The sequence below is a fragment of the Chiloscyllium plagiosum genome, chromosome 11 (assembly GCF_004010195.1).
Source record: "Chiloscyllium plagiosum isolate BGI_BamShark_2017 chromosome 11, ASM401019v2, whole genome shotgun sequence".
Taxonomy (NCBI): Eukaryota; Metazoa; Chordata; class Chondrichthyes; order Orectolobiformes; family Hemiscylliidae; genus Chiloscyllium; species Chiloscyllium plagiosum.
In genome coordinates this window covers 71,511,309-71,538,074 of record NC_057720.1, presented here as the reverse complement: position 1 = coordinate 71,538,074, position 26,766 = coordinate 71,511,309, and the positions used below count along the sequence as shown (strand labels likewise).

At 41.2% G+C, this 26,766-nt stretch overlaps 1 long non-coding RNA gene across 1 annotated transcript in view; it reads right to left on the bottom strand.

Moving 5' to 3' along the window:
- Positions 1-26,766, bottom strand: part of LOC122554554 — a 58,631-nt gene that overhangs the window by 20,708 nt on the left and 11,157 nt on the right. The window contains exon 2 of the long non-coding RNA XR_006313021.1: positions 25,882-26,044. This is a non-coding gene — a long non-coding RNA (uncharacterized LOC122554554). The remainder of the gene's footprint in view (positions 1-25,881; positions 26,045-26,766) is intronic.

The window sequence follows — 26,766 nt, the reverse complement described above, 5'->3', positions numbered from 1 at the left end:
CCACTCCACCCTCCTCCCTGACCTATCACCTTCATCCCCTCCCCCACTCACCATTGTACTCTATGCTACTTTCTCCCCACCCCCACCCTCCTCTAGCTTATCTGTCCACCCTTCAGGCTCTCTGTCTTTATTCCTGATGAAGGGCTTTTGCCCGAAACATCGATTTTACTGCTCCTCGGATGCTGCCTGAACTGCTGTGCTCTTCCAGCATCACCGATCCTAAAGCGGATCACAGCCCTCTGGGCTGCCTTGAATTTAATACCATCACAAAATGCAAAGAAAGAACTTGCTTTTGCTAGACAAAGGCTGTTCAAATATGGGTATAGGCCAGGGAAGTATTTAGCATACCTGACTAGGAAAAAGCGTGCTCCCCAATCCATTACTGCCATCTGGGACAGCGCCGGGGTCCTTACATACGATGCTAAAAAGATCAATGAGGCTTTTCGGAGCTTTTACTCTGAATTGTATTGGTCTGAAGGTTGCGAAGACAAGAGGGCTAAAATGGAGACCTTTTTTAAGAACTTGGACCTCCCAGGGGTAACCTTGGAGCAGACCCCTCTCCTTAATGCCCCCTTGACAGTTCAGGAAAAACAGGAGGCAGCTAGGCAACTTCAGAATGGGCAAGTGCCTGGCCCTGATGGTTTCCCAGGTGAGTTTTATAAGGAGTTCATAGGGATTCTGTCAGGGCCGTTGTTGGACATGTACAATCACTCCTATATGCATGAATGCCTACCACCATCTTTGAGAGAAGCTAATATTTCCTTAATTCTTAAGAAGGGAAAGGTTCCTGAGGATTGTGCCTCTTACACGCCCATCTCGCTATTAAATTCGGATTTTAAGATTCTGTTCAAGATCCTGGCGCTGAGATTGGAAAGGGTGTTGCCCCATATTATTAAAGAGGACCAGACAGGCTTTATAAGGGGCAGTAGGTCCTCTAATAATATTAGAAGGCTGCTGAATGTGGTCCAAGTTTGTCAGCAACTGTCAATTCAGGGGTTGGTGATTTCCTTAGATGCAGAGAAAGCATTTGACCGAGTGGAATGGCCGTATCTTTTTAATACTGGCTCTTGCTGTTGCAGACCTTGCCATACAGATGACATCATGGAGAAGCTGTGTCCAGATGCTAATTGAGAAGTGACTGTTTTCTTATACGTTAAAGATGTGGGACACTGGTGGACAAATGATTCCTTTCTGGATCAGAGGCTTGGACTCAGAATCCACGCTTCCATTCAATTAATTAAATAAATGCGGAATAAAATATATTATCAGTAATGATGATCATGATTTGCACCTGGTTTACTAATATCCCTGAGGGAAGAATCTGTCCTTTATCATCCAGTCTGTCCTCTGTGTGTTTTCACACCGACAGCGATGCGGCTTGATAGCTTAATTGAATTCTGATATCAGGAAGCTATTCTGTTGTAATGAAGAATGTGACTCATTGCCATTTTCTCAACAGCATCCAGAATGGGCAATAAATGCTGATCTTGCCAGCGATGCCCACATTCAGTGAATGAAAGGACAGCAGGGAACTCAAAATGTTTGCCCGTTTTGGCCTGTGTACCCCCCACTACGCAATGTTTGTTCTAAACTGAAATGTGCTTGTCAAAAGTGAAATCTTAGCATTTGCCAGGGTGGGCAATTGAGTTGCCACCTTGGGATTTCTCTCAAAAGCTGGTAAGCCTTTTGTGTATTCCCTGTGCTTTCTGTTTCTCCTCCTTATCCCTACGTTATTGCAACATTTGTGACCATGGAGTGCAGGTTCATAGCTCCTTGAAAGTGGAGTCTCAGGTGGATAGGATAATGAAGAAGGCGTTTGATATGCTTTCTTTTATTGGTCAGAGTATTGAGTACAGGAGTTGGGAGGTCATGCTGCGGCTGTACAGGACATTGGTTAGCTGTTGGAATATTGCATGCAATTCTGGTCTCCTTCCTATCGGAAAGATGTTTTGAAACTTGAAAGGGTTCAGAAAAGATTTACAAGGATGTTGCCAGGGTTGGCGGATTTGAGCTATACGGAGAGGCTGAACAGGCTGGGGCTGTTTTCCCTGGAGCGTCGAAGGCTGGGGGGTGACCTTTTAGAGGTTTACAAAATTATGAGGGGCATGAATAGGGTAAATAGGCAAAGTCTTTTCCCAGGGATCGGGGAGTCCAGAACAAGAGGGCATAGGTTTAGAGTGAGAGGGGAAAGGTATAAAAGAGATCTACTGGGCAATGTTTTCACACAGAGGGTGGTACGTGTATGGATTAAGCTGCCAGAGAATGTGGTGGAGGCTGGTACAATTGCAACATTTAAGAGGCATTTGGATGGGTATATGAATAGGAAGGGTTTGGAGGGATAAGGGCCGGGTGCTGGCAGGTGGGACTAGATTGGGTTGGGATATGGACGGGTTGGACTGAAGGGTCTGTTTCCATGCTGTACATCTCTATGATTGTATGTCTTAGAACAGTTTGGATTGGGTGGAGTCTTTGCTAGGTGGGTGGAGGTTTTATATCGCTACCCTCTGGCTGCGGTTATCAACAACTGGGTGAAGTCTGGGAATTTTAGGATTGGTAGGGGTAGTCGGCAAGGCTGCCCCCGCTCACCATTGTTGTTTACGTTGGTGATAGAGCCGCTGGCAGAGGTCATTTGTCAGAATGCCCACATAACTGTTCCAGAAGTGGGATCCAGGGTACACAAGATTACACTGCATGCGGATGACGTCCTTTTGTTTTTATCAAACTCGATGACCTCCATACCCCCTTTGATACAATGTATCAATTCATTCGGGGCAAAATCGGAGGCTATGCCTTTGGGGAACCTTAAGGATGTGCCCGAAGTTGAAGGTGGCTCCAAGTTCCCTTTTAAATGGTCACGGCCAGAGTTCAGATACCTAGGCATTTTTATTACCCCCAAGATTGATCTGTTATTTTGGACTAACTTTGTTCATTTGTTCAACAATATTAGGTGAGATCTCCAGAGATGGGAGGCTCTTCCAATTTCATGGCTGGGCTGAATATCTCTCATTAAGATGAATGTTCTTCCTCGTTTGCTTTATCCAAAGCGTATGCTCCCTATAATGTTTCCCAGGTCCACGCTGCGGAAGCTTATGGGGTGGTTTGGTTCCTTTGTCTGGCATCGTGGGTGGCCCCTCATCAAACTTACTAAATTGCAGTTGCCTCATGGAGGGGGAGGAGTTGATTTCCCAGACATCAGGAGGTATCAATTGAGTTCCCTGCTGTCCTTTGTCTGTGATTGGGTAGATAACGATCAAAATGCAATATGGCTGGATATTGAGGCCTCCCAGGCAAAGTGCCCTCTTATTAACGTGTTGTTCATGGATAAGATGAGGACAGTTATGAACCACTGTCGGAACCCCATTGTCATTAGTACAGTCAAGGCGTGGCGGACTTTGCCACTTACGCCTATAGTTGGCATGCCAGGGTTCCGACCAGGGACTCAGGGTTCAAACTATGGGCTGCAAGAGGAGTTTCTAGTTTGGGAGACTTATTTGAGGGGGAGGTTATATTGTCTTTTGAGCAACTGAGCCACAAATATGGGTTACCCAGCCGAGATCTTTTCTGTTTTTTTCAGGTTAGGGGTTTCATCCAGAAGAAGACTACGCTTCTCACTAAGTCCTATAAGCCCGATACAGAGAGGTTGTTGCTACGTTCCACAAGCACCCTTTCGGTTAGTGCCCTCTATCGCCTGCTGGTGGCAGGGCCTGGCAGGATATTAATTGCTAATGTGAGGTCTGGGAGCAAGAGCTAGGAGTGGAGATCTCTTCTGAAACATGGGAGAACATATGGGAGTATACTTGAAAGATCTCAATTTGTAATAGGACATGCGCTAGGCAGTTAAAAATTCTGCACAGGGCTCATCTGGTACTAGACCGCCGGGCGAAATTTTAAAAAGGGGCACCTTCAGTGTTCCCCAAATGTAAAATAAATGTAGGTACTCTTACCCATTGCTTCTGGACGTGCCACAGGCTCCACGTTTATTGGAGCGCTGTGGCAGGAGAAATAGGGAGAGTATTGAGGACTGAAGTCAAAGTAGACCCGATATCTCTCCTCTTAGATCTACCGAATTTATCATTCTTTAGACGGGCAAGGGAAGAAACTATTTAATATTCTTGCATACTGTGCACGGAAGAATATTCTGATGAATTCGGTGTCTGAGAACCTGCTGGTCTTGCTGGGATGGCAGAAATTAATGATGGAGCACATTCCCTTGGACTTTTTTACAAACTGGTGCACCACACAACAAACCATTTTTATAAGACATGGCAGTCCTACTTAAGCTATTTGGATATAGATTTGTCAGTTATCTTAACTAGAGCATTTGTTTAACCAGGACAGTTAGATTTGTCAAGCCCTGGGCCCTGGAGGGGGTCTCCTGAGTAAATACGGATATATATATACAATGCTCCCGTTCCTTTGTTTGGGAGCTTTGCGCTGAGCATAGCTGTTCTGTATTTTGTGTTTTTTTTGCTTTTCTTTTTTTTTGATGTTGCTTTGCAGTGTTGGGGTTTGTTTTGTACTGTAGGGTAGGTTAGTAGTTAGTAGACAGTAGTTGTATTGTTACTTGTGTTTTTTTCTTTTTATTATACTGATATTTGTTATTGATATTTTTCAATAATTTTATATGTTTGTAAAGTTAAAAACATTTGCTAATAAATATATTTACAAAACAACGACTTGCGCAGACTAAATAATTCTGAAAATCTAAAACATACAGTGGTGTGCATAACTATTAATTTTAAGAAATATAACAGTAATTTTGTCATGTAAAAGTGAAAAGCTTGCATATTCAGCTAAAATATTGCTTAAACTTCTGGTTTATATGTAAATACTGTGAAAAACAAAGTGTAAATATATCGACAATTCATCCCTTCGGTCATATTCCACCACTCATTTCAATCGAAGCTCATTTGTACCTCAACATCACTTATGCACCTACCTTTGATAAACATCCCCTAAAATCATTAACTAATAAAAAACTTGATGATCAGAGTCTTTAAAAATTCAGAGGAGAAAGTGAGGTCTGCAGATGCTCGAGATCAGAGATGGAAATGTGTTGCTGGAAAAGCGCAGCAGGTCAGGCAGCATCTAGGGAACAGGAGAATCAACGTTTCGGGCATTAGCCCTTCTTCATTCCTGAAGAAGGGCTAATGCCCGAAACGTCGATTCTCCTGTTCCCTAGATGCTGCCTGACCTGCTGCGCTTTTCCAGCAACACATTTCCATCTCTTTAAAAATTCAATTGACTGAGCCTCCCACCAATGGGGAGAGAACTTCACGTTTTCACTAATCTTTGAATGCAAAAAGTGCTTTCTGATTTCATTTCTGAATGAACTTGCTCTAATTTTAAGATGGTACCCCCTTATTCTGGATTGCCTCGTAGAAAAAAAAACATCTTAGGTAGAATATTTCCTGTTTTGTGGGGGCTAGTTAGGATCACAAAGTTAGAAATAGTATGTTAAATCGGTTACTCAATAGACACGTCTGTCACCAAGTCACAATAGTAGAGGCTACCTGGCCAACCACAGTCAGTCATGGAATCAGAGAGTCATAGAGATGTACAGCACGGAAACAGACCTTTCAGTCCAACCCGTCCATACCGACCAGATATCCCAACCCAATCTAATCCCACCTGCCAGCACCCGCCCCATATCCCTCCAAACCCTTCTTATTCATATACCCATTCAGATGCCTCTTAAATTTTGCAATTGTACCACCACTTCCTCTGGCAGCTCATTCCATACACGTAACACCCTTTGTGTGAAAACGCTGCCCCGTAGGCAGCTTTTATATCTTTCCCCTCTCACCCTAAACCTATTCCCTCTAGTTCTGGACTCCCCGACCCCAGGGAAAAGACTTTGTCTATTTATCCTATCCATGCCCCTCATAATTTTGTAAACCTCTATAAGGTCACACCTCAGCCTCCGATGCTCCAGGGAAAACAGACTCAGCCTGTTCAGCCTCTCCCTATACCTCAAATCCTCCAAACCTGACAACATTCTTGTAAATCCTTTCTGAACCCTTTCAAGTTTCACAACATCTTTCCAATAGAAATAAGACCAGAATTGCATGCAACATTCCAACAGTGGCCTAACCAAGGTCCTGTACAGCCACAACATGACCTCCCAACTCCTGTACTCAATACTCTGACCAGTAAAGGAAAACATATCAAACGCCTTTTTCACTATCCTATCTACCTGCGACTCTACTTTCAAGGAGTTATGAACCTGCACTCCAAGGTCTCTTTGTTCAGCAACATTCCCCAGGATCTTACTATTAAGTGTATAAGACCTGCTAAGATTTGCTTTCCCAAAATGCAACACCTCGCATTTATCTGAATTAAACTCCATCTGCCACTTCTCTGCTCTTTGGCCCATCAAGTCACGATCCTGTTGTAATCGGAGGTAACCCTCTTTGCTGTCCACTGCCCCTCCAATTTTGGTATCATCTGCAATCTTACTAACTGTACCTCTTATGCTCGCATCCAAATCATTAATGTAAATGACAAAAAGTAGAGGGCTCAGCACCGATCCTTATGGCACTCCACTGGTCACAAGCCTCCAATCTGAAAAACAACCCTCCACTACCACCCTCTGTCTTCTACCTTTGAGCCAGTCCTGTATCCAAATGGCTAGTTCGCCCTGTATTCCATGAGATCTAACCTTGCTAACCAGTCTCCAATGGGGAACCTTGTCAAACGCCTTACTGAGGTCCATTTAGATCACATCTACTGCACTGCCCTCATCAATCCTCTTTGTTAATTCTTCAAAAAACTCAATCAAGTTTGTGAGACATGATTTCCCACGCACAAAGCCATGTTGACTATCCCTAATCAGTCCTTACCTTTCCAAATACATGTACATCCCGTCCCTCAGGATTCCATTCAACAACTTGCCCACCACTGCGTCAGGCTCACTGGTCTATAGTTCCCTGGCTTGTCCATACCACCCTTCTTAAACAGTGGCTCCACGTTTGTCAACCTCCAGTCTTCCGGCACCTCACCTATTACCTATCGATGATACAAATATCTCAGCAAAAGGCCCAGCAATCACTTCTCTAGCTTCCCACAGAGTTCTAGGGTACACTTGATCAGGTCCTGGGGATTTAGCCACCTTTACCCATTTCAAGACATCTAGCACTTCCTCCTTTGTAATATGGACATTTTGTAAGATGTCACCATCTATTTCCCTACAGTCTATGCCTTCCATATCCTTTTCCACAGTAAATACTGATGCAAAATACTCATTTAATATCTCCCCCATTTTCTGCAGCTCCTCACAAAGGCTGCCTTGCTGATCTTTGAGGTGCCCTATTCTCTCCCTAGTTACCCTTTTATCCTTAATATATTTGTAAAAAACTCACCTTAATTCTATTTGCCAAAGCTATCCCATGTCCCCTTTTTGCCCTCCTGATTTCCCTCTTAAGTATACTCCTACTTCCTTTGTACTCAATTCTAAAGGTTCGCTCCTTCATGCTGAGGCTGTGACCTCAGGTCCTAGTCTCTCCTACTCGTGGAAACATCTTCTCCAAATCCATTCTATCCAAGCCTCTCAGTGTTCTGTAAGCTTCAAAGAGATCCTCCCCACCTTATGCTTCTAAACTTCATCAAGTACAGACATAGAGTCCTCAGCCACTCCTCATATGACAAGCCCTTCAACACTGGGATCATTCTTGTAAACCTCCGCTAGATTCCCTCCAATGCCAGTACATCCTTCCATAGGTACGAGACCCAAAACTGTTCATAATATTCCAATTATGTTCTGACCAGAGCCTTTTTCAGCCTCAGCAGTACATCCCTGCTCTTTTATTCTAGCCCTCTTGAAATGAATGCTAACATTGCACTTGTCTTCCTGACTGCCAACTGAACCTGCATGGATGTAAGTTGGCTCGCTGAGCTGGAAGATTCCTTTTCAGATGTTTTGTCACCCTGCTAGGTAACGTCTTCAGTGAGCCTGTGGTGAGGCACTGGTGTTATGACCTGCTTTCTATTTATGTGTTTAGGTTTCCTTGAGTTGGTGATGTCACTTCCTGTGGTGATGCCATTTCTTGTGGTGATGTAATTTCCCATTCTTTTTCTCAGAGGGTGGTAAATGGGGTCCAAGTTGATGTGTTTGTTGATCGAGCTCCGATTGGAATGCCATGCTTCTAGGAATTCTTGTATGTTTCTCTTTTTGACTTGTCCTAGAATGGATGTGTTGTCCCAGTCGAAGTGGTGTCCTTCCTCATCTGTGTGTAAGGATACTAGTGATAGCGGGCTGCATGTTAAGAAAATCCTGAACTAAGATTCCTGTGTTCCTTTATACATTAGAAGGCTGAAGCCTTTCCCCATTTAGAACATAGTCTACACCCCTATTCTTTCAACCAAAATGCATAAGTACACACTTTTCTACATAGGATTCCATCTGAATTTATTTGCCCTCTCTCTGAGCCTGTCCAAGTTCTTTTGTAGCCTTCCCACTTCCTCAACACCACCTGCCCTTCCACCTGTCTTTGTGTCACCTGCAAACTTAGCAACAATGTCCTCAGTTCCTTCATCCAGATTATTAATGTATAATTTGAATAGTTATGGTCTCAACATATACCCCTGCAGAACTCTACTAGTCACTGGCTTTCATCTGGAAAAAGACTCCTTTACCCCTACTCTCTACGTTCTGTTTGTCAGCCAATAATCTATCCATGCCGGTAACTTGCTCATAATACTATGGGCCTTTCATCTTATTTAGCAGCCTGTGCAGGAAGGCCGCCAGGAAAATAGATTACACCACTGGCTCTCCTTTGCTTAGCTTGTTCATTACCTCCTCAAAGAATTTTAATGGATTTGTCAGGTATGATTTCCTTCATGAAACTATGCTGGAACTGTCCTATTTTACCATGCACTTACAAGTACTCCATAATTTTATCCTTAATAATAGATTCTAAAATCTCACCAATGGCCTGAGATCAGGCTAACTGGACTATAATTTCCTATCTTCCATTTTCCTAAATTTTTAATCACGGGTGTTACATTAGCCATTTTCCTGTCCTCTGGGACGCTCCTTTATTTGTACAATTCCTGAAAGATCACCATCAAGGCCTCTACATTTTCCTTAGTTATTTCCTCCAGAATTCTGGGCTATAGTCCATCTGGTCCAGATGATTTATCCACCTTCAGACCTCTCAGCTTCCCCGGCATCTTCTCCTTAGCGATGGCCACTTACCTCTTCCCCCGATTCTCTTGAAGTTCTGATATGCTGCTAGTGTCTTCCACTGTGAAAGCTGATGCAAAGCACCTATTCAATACTTCCGCCATTTCTTTGATGCCCATTGCTACTTCTCCAGTCTAATTTTCCAGTGATCCAATACCCACTCTTGCCTTTCTTTTAGCTTTTATGTATCTAAAAGAAAACTTCTGGAATCTTCTTTTGTATTATTAGCTAGCTAGCCCTCATATTTCATCTTCACCTAACTTATTGCTTTGTTTTACTTATCCTCTGCTGGATTTTAAAGGCTTCCCAATCCTTTGGCTTCCCACTAATCTATTGGCTTCCCACTAATCTGCACTATATTCCATATGTTTTCTTTTGCTTTTATGATATCCCTGACTTTTCTTATCAGCCTCATCCTCTCTTTAGTATGCTTCTTCTTCCTTGGGATGAATTTCTGCGGCACGTCCCAAATTACCCCCAAAGATTCCTGCCATTGCTGTCTTGCCTGCTAGGCTTCCCTTCCCAGCTCCTCCATCATGTCCTTGTAATTATTTTCAGACAACTATAATACCATTACATCTGATTCCAGCTTCTGTCTCTCAAAGTACAGGGTTGAGTTCTATCAAAATATGGTTACTGCCCCCTAGGGGTTCATTCACCTGAAGCTCCCTCAGTCTGCCTCATTAAACATCACAAATTCAGAACTGCCTGTTCCCGAGTGAGCTCTACCACAATCCCATTGACATTCCACAAATTTTTTTTTGTGATCTACTACCAACCTGATTTATCCACTGTACATTGTAGTCCCCCATGATTATTATAATAATTGCCTTTCTGATATGCCTTTACTATCTCCTGACTTATTATCTTTCCCACATCCTGACTACTACGAAGAAGCCTGGACATGACTCTCATCAGGGACTTTTTTCCTTTGCTATTCCTCTATCCACACAGATGCTGTGACTTTCAACTCTATATCACTTCTTGCTATCGATTTAATTTCATTTCTTCCTATTGGAAGGATGTTGTGAAACTTGAAAGGGTTCAGAAAAGATTTACAAGAATGTTGCCAGAGTTGGAGGATTTAAGCTATAGGGAGAGGCTGAATAGGCTGGGGCTGTTTTCCCTGGAGCATCGAAGACTGAGCAGTGACCTCATAGAGGTTCATAAAATCATGAAGGGCATTGATAGGATAAATAGACAAAGTCTTTTCCCTGGGGTGGGAGAGTCCAGAACTAGAGGGCATAGGTTTAGGGTGAGAGGGAAAAGATATAAAAGGGACCTAAGGGGCAACTTTTTCATGCATAGGATGGTGTGTGTATGAAATGAGCTGCCAGAGGAAGTGGTGGAGGCTGTTACAATTGCAACATTTAAAAAGCATCTGGATGGGTACATGAATAGGAAGGGTTTAGAGGGATATGGGCCAAGTGCTGGCAGATGGGATTAGATTAGATTGGGATATCTGGTCGGCATGGACGAGTTGGACAGAAGAATCTGTTTCCGTGCTGTACATCTGTATGACTCTCTGTTTCTATGTTTACCTCTTTTTTTATAGATATTTTTATTGAAAATTTAACTTGTTTTTACAAATTTACAAATTAAAAAAATACCCCAAGTATAAACATTGATATACAATTAAATCTTAAATAAATAATAGCCAAAATCTGTCAAACAAAAGAAGAGATACCGAAAAGAAAAAAAAGACAAAACTCAACTAACTACTAATCTAACCTACAACTAACCAGAGTGTATGATTGAATCTCTTACATTACTTAAGAAAAGAAAATGACGGATAACACAGAAATTGAGTAGTAAAGTATATGCTTGGAATGTGTTAACATCAGATCGTAACAAAACCCGTATTCGCGTGGGATTCCTCTCCCAAGGGACCCCGGACCAGCCAGGGTTGTTGTCTCAATTAGATAAAAGCCCTTGATAGAATAGCTGAAATATCTGTATCTGTGTAATTCAAGAAGGGCTGCCATATTTTATAGAATAATTCGGTTTTTTGGTGCACCATGTTTGTAAGGAAGTCAAGGAGAATATATTCCATGATGATTCTGTGCCAATTTGAAAGTCCAGGAGGGCCCTCAGCCACCCAGTTTACCAAAATATTTTTCCTTGCACAGAAAGAGAGAATGGAAAATAATCTCTTCCCATGCACATCCAGGGAAGGCAAGCTTGAAAAGCCCAAAAGGAGAGATACTGGATCCACTCAAATTTCCGTTCCCAAGATTTCTGTCAGGGTATTTGCTACTTTAGTCCAATATTTACTGATCTTATGACAAGTCCATAAGCAGTGTACAAGAGTGCCCACCTCTGTTTTACATTTGGGACACATTGGAGATGTTCCTGCCTTAAATTTTGCCAATCGGTCTAGTGCTATATGCGCCCTGTGAAGTATCTTCAACTGAATGACCTGGGTTCTGTTGCAGACAGAGATTCTTCTGGCATTTTCCCAAATGTCATTCCACATTTCTATGGAAATTTCCAGCCCCAAATCCTGATCCCACATTTTAAGCAGATTGTCCATATCTTCCGATACTTCATCATGTAATAAATGATAAAGAGTGCTGACCGAAGGTACCCCCATTGGCCATAACACTCTATGTTCTCTGTCTGATTTATAAAGACGATCTAATAGCTTAGTCTTCTGTATGTAACCTCGAATTTGGAAGTATCGAAAGAGATCATCATTAGGTAATCCAAATTTCTGATGCAGCTATTCAAAAGACATCAGGACCCCTTCCTAAAACAGATCCCCTAAACAGGAGATATCCCTGGATCTCCAGAGTTTGAATGTGGCATATGTAAGCCCCAGTTGACACCCCCATGCCCCACTATCGGAGTATAGGGGGATGTTTTACGTGAATTGCCCTCATTTTGCCGCATTATATTCCAAGCTTTAATTGTATTTAGTATTATCGGGTTTTTACAGTGGTCTGTAATGATTTTCCTCTTGTCTGAAAATAAGAGGTTAATAAGTGGGTATTTTACTTGAGAAGCCTCAATGTCCAGCCAGATTGATTGCGGGTCAGACAAGACCCAATCAGCTACGTAGCTTAATAGGGAACTTAACTGATATTTCCTAAAATCTGGAAAATCCTGTCCTCCCCTTGCCTGTGGAAGCTGTAGCTACCTCAGCTTAATGAGGGGCCGTCTATGATTCCAGATGAAGGAACCCAGCCAGCCATATAATTTACGTAGTGCCAGCCTTGGCAGCATCACCGGAAGCATTCTCATAGGGTATAGGAGATGGGGCAGGACATTCATTTTAATTAGTGCTATTTTGCCTAACCAGGAAGTTGGAAGGTCTCCCCATCACTGGAGGTCCTGCCTTACCCTCTCCAATAAATGCACAAAGTTAGCCTTGTATAGCTGGCCAAATACTGGGTGATAAAACTGCCTAAAAAGAAGAAACCCTCCAGGGACCACCAAAAGGGAAAGTAGGATCCATCCGATAGGTGGGATGTATTAGTAAGGCTGCCCATTGGCATAGTCTCCGATTTTGAAAAATTAATTTTATAGCCTAAAAATGCACTAAATGGATTAATAACTTGAATTAAGCAAGGCACGGACATCAGGGGATTACTGAGAAATAGGAGAACATCATCTGCATAAGGGGTAATTTTATGTTTACCTGTACCAATCCTCGGGGTCGTTATATTAGGGTCAGCCCGTATAGCTTCTGCTAGTGGCTCAATTATTAGCGTAAATAGCAATGGTGAGAGAGGACATCCCTGACGGCAGCCCTGCCCATACTGAAGCTTTCTGAGCCTAGTCCATTGGTAACCACAACTGCTTTGGGATCATTATACAATATTGAGACCCATTTGGCAAACACCTTTCCAACGCCTAGCCTTTCCAATGTGTAAAACAGGCATGACCATTCAACCCTGTCGAATGCCTTTTCTGCATCGAATGAGACTACTACTCCTGGTATCTTTCCCTGATGGCAGGCTTGAATCACATTCAAAACCCTTCTAACATTATTGGATGATCTATGGCCCTAAATAAACCCCGTCTGATCCTCCTTTATGATACGTGGCAATACCCTTTCTAGTCTCAATGCTAACGTTTTAGAAAGGATTTTTAAATCTACATTTAGCAAGGATATTGGTCTGTATGACACGCAATCTTCTGGGTCCTTTCCTTTTTTGAGAATAAGGGAGATATTTGCCTCTTTCAGCGAAAACGGGAGACAACCCTGACTGTATGAGTAGTTATACATGTCCATAAGTGGACCAGCCAATATTCCTGTAAATTCTTTGTAGAATTCAGCTTGAAAGGCGTTTGGGCCAGGGGCCTTACCGCGCTGAAGTTGCCTGATTGCATCAAGTATTTCTTAGATTGTTAGGGGAAAATTCAGAACTGATACCTGTTCCGGAGTTAGGTCCGGAAAGGTCAAGTTTTTAAAAAATGACTGCATCCTCCTAGCTCTATCTTCGCAATCCTGCAATTTATATAAATTCGAATAAAATCTTCTGAAGATTGCGTTAATCCTTTTGTGATCATGAGTCAGAATACCAGCACTTTCCTTGATAGACATGATAGTTGGAGGGGCCTTTTTTTGCTTTGCGAGAAATGTTAAGTATCTACCAGGTTTATCGCCAAATTCATATAACCTTTGTTTTGCAAATAATATTTCCCTCTTAGCTGTTTGAGTAAGCGTGGTATTCAGAGCTGTCCTAAGGGCCATTGTCATTTGTAATTTGATAATAGAAGGTCTGTCAGCGTATGCTGTTTCAGCCGCTTTTAAGCGAGCTTCAAGCAGGCGCTGTTGTTCTCCCTTTAATTTTTTCTGGGTCCCTGAGTATGAGATGATCAAACCTCGCGTGTAAGCTTTGATGGTCTCCCACATCATTGATGGGTTGCTAGCCGTACCTAAATTAATTTCCAAAACAGTTTTAAATTCTTGAGAGAAGTACTTTACAAATTTACTATCCTTCATCGGGAAGGGGTCCATACACCAATGCCGGGGGGATGTCTCATTGTTCCTCGCCTTGATTTCCATATATACAGCAGCGTGATCAGAAATTGTTATGCTACCTATTTTACAGGATGATATGGAATTTTTAAAAATCGAAGGGGCAAAAAACATATAAATTCTGGTGTGACATTTATGTGGATTGGAGTAAAAAGAAAAATCTCTGCCCTGTGGGTGAAGTCATCGCCATACATCTCCTCGTCTTGATTCTTTGTTCAAATCCACCAATTGTCTGGATCTGGGGGATACTCCTGCAGTACTCTTGGGAATCCTATCTATTTCCGGGTCCATAATACACTTAAAGTCTTCCCCTATAATTGTATGACAGGCACCAAGAACCATCAATTTGGAAAATGCTTCCATTATAAGTTTAAAAGGATGTGCCGGGGGACAATACAGATTTAAGATCCCATATTCCTCTCCATTTATAAGGGCTTTAATTAGAATATATCGTCCAGATTTGTGTTTTATCTGATTTAGGATTTTGAAAGGGAGATTATTCTGGATAAGAATGACAACTCCCCTACTTTTTGAGCTGAAGGAAGAAAAGAAGGCCTGATCAAATCCACCCTGTCGTAATTTCAAGTGTTCTTTATCCAATAAATGTGTCTCCTGTAAGAGAGCTATATCAACCCTTTCTTTCTTGAGGTTTGATAGTATTTTCTTCCTTTTGATTGGTGAATTACTCCTCTTAACATTCCAGGTGCACCATTTAATCGAATGACTAACCATAATCATCCAGGCAAGTCCGAGACCCCTCGGGAGAAGAAACTCCATCCAAAACATCCTGAGCATAGAACATATAAAATTCACAAAAATAGAGATTCTTTAATACACTCACATCAATATATATCAAACTATTTCTAAATAGAAAAAATATAAAACATATTTAAAAGGAGATTTTCCCCCTTGTTCCCAGGGGGCATCACTTCCTTGCCGAAAGCCCATCATATCCTCTCCCAACCAGTGCCCCACCCTTGACCAGGCACCCCATGATAGAATAAAGAAAATTCAAATATACGACAAAGCTAAAGTTAACAGTGAGTACCTTACCACCGCCCCCCGCCCCCCCCCCCCCCACCCACACCAACACCTAGATATATTTGGTAATATTAATACCATGTATGAACATATATGACTCTAAAATTACAGTCTCAACAAATAATAATCACATATAGTAATACAAAATAACAGGGGAAAACAGCCCCACTCTTAAAGACAGAGATAAAATAGGATAAGGTAAACACCTCCCCCCACCTATGTTAACTAGACCACCCAGCCTATCTGGATTAGTGGTGCTGGAAGAGCACAGCAGTTCAGGCAGCATCCAAGGAGCTTCGAAATCGACGTTTCGGGCAAAAGCCCTTCATCAGGAATAAAGGCAGTGAGATTGAAGCGTGGAGAGATAAGCTAGAGGAGGGTGGGGGTGGGGAGAAAGTAGCATAGAGTACAATGGGTTAGTGGGGGAGGGGATGAAGGTGATAGGTCAGGGAGGAGAGGGTGGAGTGGATAGGTGGAAAAGGAGATAGGCAGGTAGGACAAGTCCGGGCAAGTCATGGGGACAGTGCTGAGCTGGAAGTTTAGAACTAGGGTGAGGTGGGGGAAGGGGAAATGAGGAAACTATTGAAGTCCACATTGATGCCCTGGGGTTGAAGTGTTCTGAGGCAGAAGATGAGGCATTCTTCTTCCAGGTGTCTGGTGGTGAGGGAGCGGCGATGAAGGAGACCCAGGACCTCCATGTCCTCGGCAGAGTGGGAAGGGGAGTTGAAATGTTGGGCCACGGGGCGGTGTGGTTGATTGGTGCGGGTGTCCCGGAGATGTTCCCTAAAGCACTCTGCTAGGAGGCGCCCAGTCTCCCCAATGTAGAGGAGACCGCATCGGGAGCAACGGATACAATAAATGATATTCGTGGATGTGCAAGTAAATCTTTGATGGATGTGGAAGGCTCCTTTAGGGTCTTGGATAGAGGTGAGGGAGGAGGTGTGGGCACAGATTTTACAGTTCTTGCGGTGGCAGGGGAAAGTGCCAGGATGGGAGGGTGGGTTGTAAGGGGTATCTATATATATATATAAAAAAAGGGGGTATATTGCTAAGTGAAGAACAAATAAATAAACCCCTCTCCCCACCCCCAGGAGATAATATTAAACAGTAAGGTAATAAAAGGCAAAAAAATGGGATGAACCAGGGTGGGGGGAGGGCAGAACAACATCATTCACCACTCAAATTAACTCTTACAATTTATCTAAGAGAGTCCAAAAATTCCTTGGCCTTCTCCGGCGATCTGAAGTTGTGCACGGACCCTTCATGGCTAAAACATAGCGTCGCTGGGTAGCGCAGGGAGTACTGGATGTTTAAGTCCCTTAAACGCTTCTTTGCTTCGTCAAACACCTTCCTCTTTTGGACAAAAGCTGGGAAGAAGTCCTGGAATAGCATAATCTTGGATCCTTTGTAAATCATGGCTTGGGGATCTTTCCCAAGATTTCTGGAAGCTTCTAAGAGCATCTGCCTCTCCTTGTAGCTTTGCAAGGTAGGCCCATTCCACCCTTACCTGGCCTGATCCAGCCTCCAGATTTAACAGCTGTGAAAGCCAATGCTTGAGGAACCCTATAAACTGGCCTTCCTCTTCCTGTTCAGGAAGGCCCAGCAAACGAATATTTTTTTGACGACCTCGATTCTCGAGGTCTTCGACGTGGTTTTCTAAGGTCCGGACTTGCTGTTCGAGAGTCCGGACCCGATCCACGGCCGATTCTGTGGTAGTCTTGGAGGTCGCGGCCTTTAGCTCCGCCCCTCTGATTCGGCGCTCAATTTCCTTGATGACTGGGTCATGCTTTTGTGGCACGACCGAGAGTAAATTCCATCTGCTCCGGATTCTTCGATGAAGGCGTCGATCTTCACGTCAAGTTTGGAAATTACTTCCACGAGGCACACCACCGTAGATAAGTCCCCCGGGGCGGCTGCGGATGTCTCAGCTGCAGGTGCGGGGGGAGGGGGGGGTTGGGGGAGGAGTTACTACCTGCTGAGAACTGTGGGCACCTTTCCCTTTAGTCATTTTTGCAGGAGACTAGACTGTTTAAATTTAGTACAGAGCAACTAATTATATTAAATAAAAACTCTTTTCAATGATTTGGTCAGTGTGGTGGAGGCAGGTGGCCCACTTTGCCCAAGTCTTGGGAGGAGCACTATAGACTCAGACTTGCTGGGTCACCACCATCTTGGATCTCCCCCATGTTTACCTTTTTAATCTCATTAACCCTGTGCCAATTTCCTCATGGCTCACATAGTAATCTAGACATTATCATCCTATTGGTTCCGTTTTTTAATAAGTCATTAGCTACCCATATTCCCTCTATAGAACCTCTTTCGTCTTTGTACCTAAATTGTTGGTAGCCACATGGACCATGACAACTGGATCGTACCCCTCTTATTCCAAGTTTCCCTGCAGCACAAATATAAGTATTGTCTTTTCAGAGTATGCATTGGATTTATCTTGTATCAAATGCTCCCACTTTTTTCTTACAAATTTATTAATTTATTAATTTACAGCATGGCTAGTTGATGGTATGCAATTTTTCACTTTTTCCAGACTATGGCTTATTTAAATTTGACACATTGTATTGTCACTCATGCTTCTCCATCTCAAACCTAGAATCACGTTCAATTATATTACAGCCACCATTCATAAGATGGATCACAGCAGTTCAATGAGAAGACTCAATGTCATCTTCTCTAGGGAATTAGAGATAGGCAATAAATACTGGGACTTGTCAGCGACATAACCATCCCGAGGATGAATGCATACATAAATGACCATGCAATAATATCTGTTGTTGCACATGCGTGTGTGACATAGACATTAAGATGGCTCAAGTTAAGATACGTCATTTCAAGGTGAGTTCTACTCGTGTGGGAACGTCTGAGAAATATTGGATCTTCAATATTGCAAGCTTTTTGCTTTGAATCTTAATATATATTTGAGCTACAGACATGGATAGATTTGAGGATTTTGTGGTACATGGTGATGGCTGTGCCCCTTTTACTTTAAGGCTTGGGTTCAAGTCTCACCTGCTCCAATGGTATATAATGGCATCTCTGAACTGGTTGGTCCGGAAGTATCAATAAGGAAAATGCAATAAACAGAAGTCAAAATCAAAATATTCGTCTCCTGATGAGAGGCTAGAGAACAGGGATATTTGAACTAGATTGTATTGACATCTTTCAATTCCTATTTAAAACTAATATTTGGCTCCTATTTTAATTTCAAATTACTCTGTCCACAAAATCAGACCTATCAGTACAAATTTCATGCTGTAATTATATCTTTTTGCCAGTGGTGGTGCTGCAGTGCTTCCACTGGCAGGAGGTTAGATTGACAGCAGAACAACTTCACATGGCCAGATTGTACAGTACTCTTTGTGTACACATATGACTTTATAATGGATATGTTGACAGGAAATGCTTTTAAGAATCTTAATATTTTTAATATTTGCAGTTCTGATTTGATTTCATGCCAGTTTAAATTCAAAGTTGTTAAGCATACAGCCAATCAATGCCATGTGTATTTGCGATTTCAACAACCACACTTTATATTTGAAAAATCAATTTCTTAAATTGCTTCTTCAAAGATGTCTAAGATCATTCACAAGTTATTTGCCTGCAACAGGTGAGAAAATTGCAATGGAAAACAGTTGAGGAAGTGATGCAGCATCTACAAAATCATTACGTCTCTGCCAAATAAATTGAAAAATTATAATTAAACATTTTTTGTGATGATAAATGGAAGCTCAGAACATAAAGAAATGGTTTGCAGTGTATGCATATCATTGAAACACCTTATATTTTATGTACCCTAATGACTGTGTCAATTAAACAAAACTTGGTTAGATTTCCTCTTAACTTTTGTAACTAAAGGCAGTAGATAACAAGTTTATATGCTTTATTAATATCATTCATTCAAAGTTAGAGAATAAATTACAGCTTCTTGTCTTTTGTGGTCTTTTTAATGCAATATCTTGTTGGCTTAATGTTTCCTTTCATTATTGATGTCTTGGGATTAATGTTTAAGTTGTATGTGTAAAAGGAATATTTGTGAATGATCAGAATTATCACATTGATATAATTTAAGTTGGGAAAGGAAAGTGTTTAAGAGATGCATGTGCAGTATACTGCTTCAAAGTGGAACAAAGTAATCCCACAATTGGCAGTTTCAAATAACAGAACTTACATTAGTGAAACTCAAGTAAAAAAGGGCAATGTTAGGGAATGGAATAGTTCTCTATTAATTGACACTGGACTTTTTGTACTGTGTACTTTTATTCAGTTAATGAGTTGCAGAATAAATCTTCCTATATTCAATTCTAAGTTTCTGTATCGGAATTCAAGACAACTGTGATACAGTTTGAAATATGAAATTTCCAACATCAATGGGGTGCATGACAAACTTAGTGGCGTTTTGAACTGAATTTTGGCATTTATTCTGATAATTTGTGTCTACCAGGAATTGGATTCACATGACCCAAATTCAGAAAGATCTTCATCCTGTCATGCTGAACTAAATTTGATCAAACTTAACAAACATCTTTACAGTGAACTTCTGGAGGAATGTTGCATTGTTGGAGGGGCAGTCTTCAAAGAAGATAATAAACTGATGCCCTATCTGTCTTCTCAAGTGCCATACCATCATCTGAAGAAAAGCATCTGAGTTCTCCCTGCAGAATATTTATCCTTCAACCAATATCTTTAAAATAGGTTAATTGGTAATTGTCTCATTGCTGTTACCTGGATTTTTGTTGTGCACAAATTGCCTGCCATAGTTCCTAATATCAGCGTCTACATTTCAAAGTACTTCATAAAGCCGTTTAGGACACACTGAGGTTATGAATAGCCCTACATCAATCCAAGTTTTTCTTATTCACTTTCAACATTCTTACACACTCCCTAATTGCCTTAAACAACTGGACATTAACATCACCTGAACTACAAGTGCCAGCTACTTTGTGTTATCAAGGCTATAGTCAGAAACAGAATTACTATATTACAAACAATCATTGTTACATTTGCATGACAATCGAAAATCTTTGTTACAATAACTCAAGAATGTTTTTTTGAGGTACATAATTTGCTGTACGACCTTATTGAATGAGATACATTGATATTTATGACATTCATGAATGCAAAATATAAAGTTTACTTCACTGAAGGAATCACTAAGTTATCTCAATCGTATGTTGTTCATGTCTTGTTTATATGTTGTTCTGACAAGATATAAACACTTTTGAAAAATTGTTTGATGCATCTTAAAATATTCTGTTACAGTCTTAAAGTCACTCAGTTAGTTTCCTTTGTTCTCTTCATAAATCAGTTCCAGAATTCTGTGATTGTGTTTTGCCAATAAATATGACAAATATGATTCATCATCTCATGTTGGGCATTTTAGCATACCGTTGAGCATTTTTGTTGCAAAGTAGAAAATGTATGCACCAAAGTGAAGATGTGATGATCGTTCCACCAAACAACAATGGATTGCAGAAGACATTAAAGTTCAATTTGCCACTGCACAGTTCAATAAAGAAGATTTATGTACAATACATTCATATTTATTTTCCATTAATTATTTTAATATATAAATTGCTCCCTGACTTGTGTGAGAAATTTACAGAGGTTATAAAATGACTTGATTGCTAGCCAAATACTGAGTTTGACTGGAGAAAGTGAGGACTACAGATGCTGGAGATCAGAGCTGAAAATGTGTTGCTGGAAAAGCGCAGCAGGTCAGGCAGCATCCAAGGAGGAGGAGAATTGACATTTCGGGCATGAGCCCTTCTTCCTGAGAGATAAAGGGGAAGGGGTGGGGCTGTGAGGAAAGTAGCTGTAAATGTGATATGTATATGAAGGTGGGGGTGAAGGTGATAGGTCAGAAGGGAGGGTGGAGCGGTTAGGTGGGAAGGAAGATGGACAGGTGGGACAGGTCAAGAGGGCTGAATTGGAAGGTTGAATCTGGGATAAGGTGGGTGGACGGGAAAAGAGCAAACTGGTGAAATCCACATTGATTCCATGTGGTTGGAGGGAATTAGTTGGTTACATAGGCAGGCACTGAGGAAGGAGATGTGGTTGTGGTAGCGAGTCTGCTTCAGGATGCTCCACTCTCCTCTCTGACCAATCACCTTCACCCCCACCTTCAACTACCTATTGCATTCTTATAACTGCCCTTATTTAAGTTTAAAACTCTAGTCTTAGATCCACTCTTCTTCCCCTCAAATCCAATCCCTAAATAAAATATGGATGCAGTATAACATACACTTTTTATTTGCATTGTGATATATGACATTCAATGCATTTACTCAGTTTGTTCACTCCAAATAATGCTGAATGATGGGGTAAAATCCTTCTTCTTTTAGAATAACAATTTCCTTGAGGAATTATTCATCTTTCTTCACAGTCTGTTTCAAGGAAGAGATCAAGTGATCCCTTCCGTAAGTTTCTGTATGGATGCCAATAATTTTTAAAAAGGTAGATATATATATTTTTATATGACCTGATGTGCTTTTATTTCAAAATGCTGTAACTCTGTAAAGGTACATTTATTTTTAATAGTTGAGATCAACTACATTAAAGGTTGAGGTAATTTATCCACTATATCCTCAGGATCCCAATTATTTTTCAGCTTTTAGACTCCAGTGCTAAAAATAAATTAATCTGTAAAGCATTTAATCAGCTTAGTAGGAATAGCACATATTGATGTTTGACAAATTCAATTTGCGGTCAGTTGTGAAAACCTTTTCCTTGCATAATGCTTTTAAACCAATAAAGGTATCTGCTCTAGCACAAAGATGTATTATTTAAAACTAAGAGGAAAGGTTTCACCAACGCAGTTGGGATTACTTAATGGGCAGGAATCTCAAAGAAAAAATGTTTCTAGAATCCAGTTTAATTGGAATTTATTACTAGAATTGAATACAAATCAAAATTAACTGTCAAAATTTGGATTGAATGATCAGTTGGGTGCAAAGGAAGTGTTGCATTGTTGAAGCTGTTATCTTTTCATGAGATATTTAACTTAACTCATCTTCTTATTTTGCTGAATATTTTTACCAATTTTCTCAACAATATACAGCTTTGAACAACATGACAAGAAACACTAATGAACTAGTCATTCATTCCAGTACTGTGTGGAACTTCACCATGTGCACAATAATTCTATACAACAATAGTGACTTCAACTTAAGAAGCCATTCAACAATTTTAAGGCACATTGAGACAACTTCAGGACCGAAATGTAAGTACTACTTTTGTTTTGGCTTATTTTAGTGATAGTACAATTAATCATGCAACGATAAATTAATCTCATCAAGTTAACATAATCTTTCTGGATATCTTTTTGGCTTGAAAAACTAATGTTAAGCTGTCTAATCTTTCATTTCTATCAACCACACATGTGACACATCTGTACAAGCCACATATAGCATTTAAATCAATGTTGCTGCTAATTTGTGCAGATTTCAAGTTGTAAAAGAAGTCTAATTGTACTGATACAGAACTTAGGCTTCAATGAGACAAAACCTCAAACCCACAAAATTTATTGCAATTTATAATTATCAATCTATACGCAAATGGGATTGAATTGCTTGAGGTATAAGTGCATATGGCCTTTCCAGTTTTAGTTATGTCAGTTGATTTCCCATGGCCCTATTTATGCAGAATTATAAGAAACAAGTCATTCTATGCTGATATCTTTATTCCACTCTGCTTTTTATTTCTAGGGACATCTAAGTCTTTGTTTCTGTTATGCTTGTGATGAAATCCATTTTTCTTTGTCTCCATTTGAACGGTATTACCCACAATCCATCCATATTGTAACATTCATGAACAACATGTTTTTGGAATGTTGAGTTTTTAGCTAGTAATAAAGGTGGGGCCTTGTTGTGAGGTTTTCAATTGGTTACTCAGAACAATTCAAGTGTGAATGAACAGTAGGATTTTGACTGGACTGAGGAGTGGCTGAAGCAGCGAAGTGGCTTCAGGCACCATAAGTGCTGTTTGATGGCTCCAGGCAGTTAGGAGTCAGGGGTAGACCTGGAAATTTGGAAGCTAAGAAGAAGCCTGAGAGCTATTATGATTTCAATACAGTTGAGAATGGGATTGAATGAAACCCACAAGTAGTATTTACTTGCTGCAGCCAAGCAATATTCGAGCTTCGAGAAATTGAAGTTGGTCCCATCTTCATGAAGCCAGCTTCTGCAGATAAGTTGGAAATGCATTCGTAAGTAGGTGCAGGACAACAAGTTAAAATCCAGGGGTATGAAGCCACAAGGAAAAGGTCAGGAGCGGTTCATTGTGGCAATCAAAAATGGAATGGCTTTTGTGGGTGTTTTGCAGCTAACTCTTTGAAAGTGAAGATTCAGAATTCCTTGTAAAATTTTTAATGTGATTTAATGACCTGCAGTTTCACTGACATGCGGGGTGGGGAGAGAACGTTGGGTGTAGTGGTGGTGGTGGTGGTAGTGAAAATTTTGATCTGTGGGATCTGTTTTGAATGCATTTGCTATGCATTGTAGGATGTTCAAGCAGAGTTTGACTGTCACCCATGTTTAGCTCATGTTATTCTGGGTGTTAGAATTTAAATTTGATATATATGCATTATAAATGAAAACTTTTGTGAATATTCTTTTTGAATGTTCACTTACCTTGTTATTAATTAGTTGTTAATTATTAACTTAAAAAACCTGAGTCGAAAAGTGTGATGCCAGAAAAGCACAGCAGGTCAGGCAGCATCCGAGAAGCAGGAGAATCAAGATTTCAGGCATAAGCCCTTCATCAGGAGTGCCATGTTCCTGATAAAGGGATTATTTAGATTAGATTTTTTTTAGATTACCTACAATGTGGAAACAGGCCCTTCAGCCCAACTAGTCCACACTGAACCTCTTAAGAGTAACCCACCTAGACCCATTCCCCCTGACTAATGCACCCAACTCTATGGGCAATTTAACATGGCCAATTCACCTGACCTGCACATCTTTGGACTATGGGAGGAAACCGGAGCACCCGTAGGAAGCCCACACAGACACGGGGAGAATGTGCAAACTCCACACAGACATTTGCCCGAGGCTGGAATTCAACCCGGGTCCCTGGCACTGTGAGGCAGCACTGCTAACCGCTGAGTCACTGTGCACCCAAAATGTTGACTTTCCTGCTCCTCAGATGCTGCCTGACCTGCTGTGCTTTTCCAGTGTCACACTTTTCGATGCTGACTCTCTAGCATCTACAGTTCTCACTTTCTCCAACTTAAGGAATCTGGCTGACTTGATTTTGATACTGAACTAATATTTGACACCTGAGTAACTTGGCACTGTTGCTATGATTTTTAAATGTAAACTTTGTTGTAACCTGTGGAAGAGTGAGACCAAGAAAGAAATCAGGTCATCTTTCCAACTTCAGCCATAATATACTCTGTCTCGTTCTCTATGACTCGTGCATACTTGCCATTATTCCTGTCTGCCACTAGTCTCACTTTTTCTGCCTTGCTCTAAACAAAATAAAATTGTGTCTGTTAGTATTAGATTAGATTAGATTAGGTTACCTACAGTGTGGAAACAGGCCCTTCGACCCAACAAGTCCACTATTTACCATAATGTCTGCACATATTCCACACATACTCTTTACTCTTAGCTGAAATTTGCGTTTTTTAAAGGTAACATCACAAGTGGGAGACAATCTATGCCTGATTGGAGGTGGAGGTGGGGGTGCTGTTTGTACTGGGGTCAGATCAAGAATGATTCTGAACTGGGAGTTGCTGTAACAGAAAATGATGGATTGCAGCCTGGGTTAAGGAGAATGGAAGCATGGACCGACAAGGCTTGAGGAGGAATCAATGCAGTTAGAATTTGAGGGTTGGGCGAGTGCCAGATACTGCCAGAAGGGAACTGAAATGGTGACTGGGAGGATGCAGCAGGTATAGCACTCCAGATAATTCAGTGTCATGATGCTAGCCTTAATTTCACATCCACTTGTGAAGCATGTGTGGGAGAAAGATAAACTGGAATTGTAGACGTGGAGCTGAGAATTCACCGGTTAGCTGAAACCTGTTAGCGTCAGAAAAATATTTAGCACTTAAACTGAAGCACACTGGGATCTAGGATTGTAGAGGACAAGGAGTAGAGCTAAGATATCAGATCAAAAATGTGAGAATGAAGGTTAATGACGCTGGTCTGGTTTATGTTAGTGCCTTTGAGAGTTGGAACAGGGCTGAAGTAATGGGGCTGAACTTGAGAGGAAGTGAAACTCAACTGGAACACTCCAAATAAATCTCCACCAGGAGCAACAACGCAAAATCTGGAGATACGTTTGAAAGTTTGTGCGGCTGCATTAGGGCACAGACATAGACCTGTAGAGAGTTTTAAAATGAATGGAGAAGGGAGTATTTTAAAAGTGAAGGAGATAAATGGGTGGCAAACAAAGAGCAAAGAAGGACCATGAATAGCTCATGCAAGCCAGTTGACGATGTTAATCTGATCAGTATATTCAATCAGAAGATGAGCAAGATCTGAAACCTGAATGTGGTGAGGTGTCACTTAATCGAAAACTAACCTATTTGGTCACGATAAATTGCAATTAAACGATAAAGCACATATTGTATGTTTATTCTGTCTGTATATTGGATATGAGTACGAATAGACACAACTCCAAATGCCATAAAATTGACATTTTTTGTACATACAGATAGTAATTTTCCATCACGAAAATGTCACTCAGTCTTCGCTGTCGGATAACAGGCGTCGTTGAAACATCTGCTTACGGGAAGGGGTTCGGTTACAAACTGATTGCTTTGAAGGGCAAACTCTTGTCATCCCTCATTTAATCCACTACCTTCAGGTTCTTACCTAGGAGTTGAAACATGACAGGTTAATGGCACTGCCTGAAAATAAATCAAACGCTATCTGACCGCAACACTGGGCTAAAACACAACTTGCACGTGGATGTTTTTGAACGCACAGAAGTGGCGGCGAAGTCTTTGAAAGTATTCGCTAAGAACCGAATTTCAGGCCGCACTCATCGTTCTCGCACTTTTGCAAAATAGCTGCCACCAGGTTCTTTTAACGACTCTGCCTGTGTTTCCTCATTCCCGCGATCCCCTGAACTGTGCAGTTACGTTGTTCAGCCAGCAGTGTGAGAACTTTGCAGTTGTCACCGTTTCCATAGCACAAACAGAATCCCCTGTGGCAGAGAGCTATCGTATTATTTAAAGACAACAGCAGCGAGTTGGCCAAGCGGGAGGAAGGGTCAGAAATCGAACGATTAATTGGATCGGAGATTTTCCTATTGGGAAAATAATGACAAGGTGCTTTCAAAATAAAGATACTGTAGCAGGGTATCATTGTGGTCAAAGCGCGCCTATAATAATATTTCAACGGAATTGCATGTTATTCGAGGTAAATACACTGGTACTAGTGCGAGATAATAAGACCTTTATTTAGGTATTTAAAAAAACTGGCTGATATTTCAGAGAAGCTACAAAAAAACCTCTGCATTTTCAGTACCAAGGGCGGCAGATAGGTTGTGGAAGTTCAAAAAGAGGTCCACGTTGTACACTTTGATCCATTAC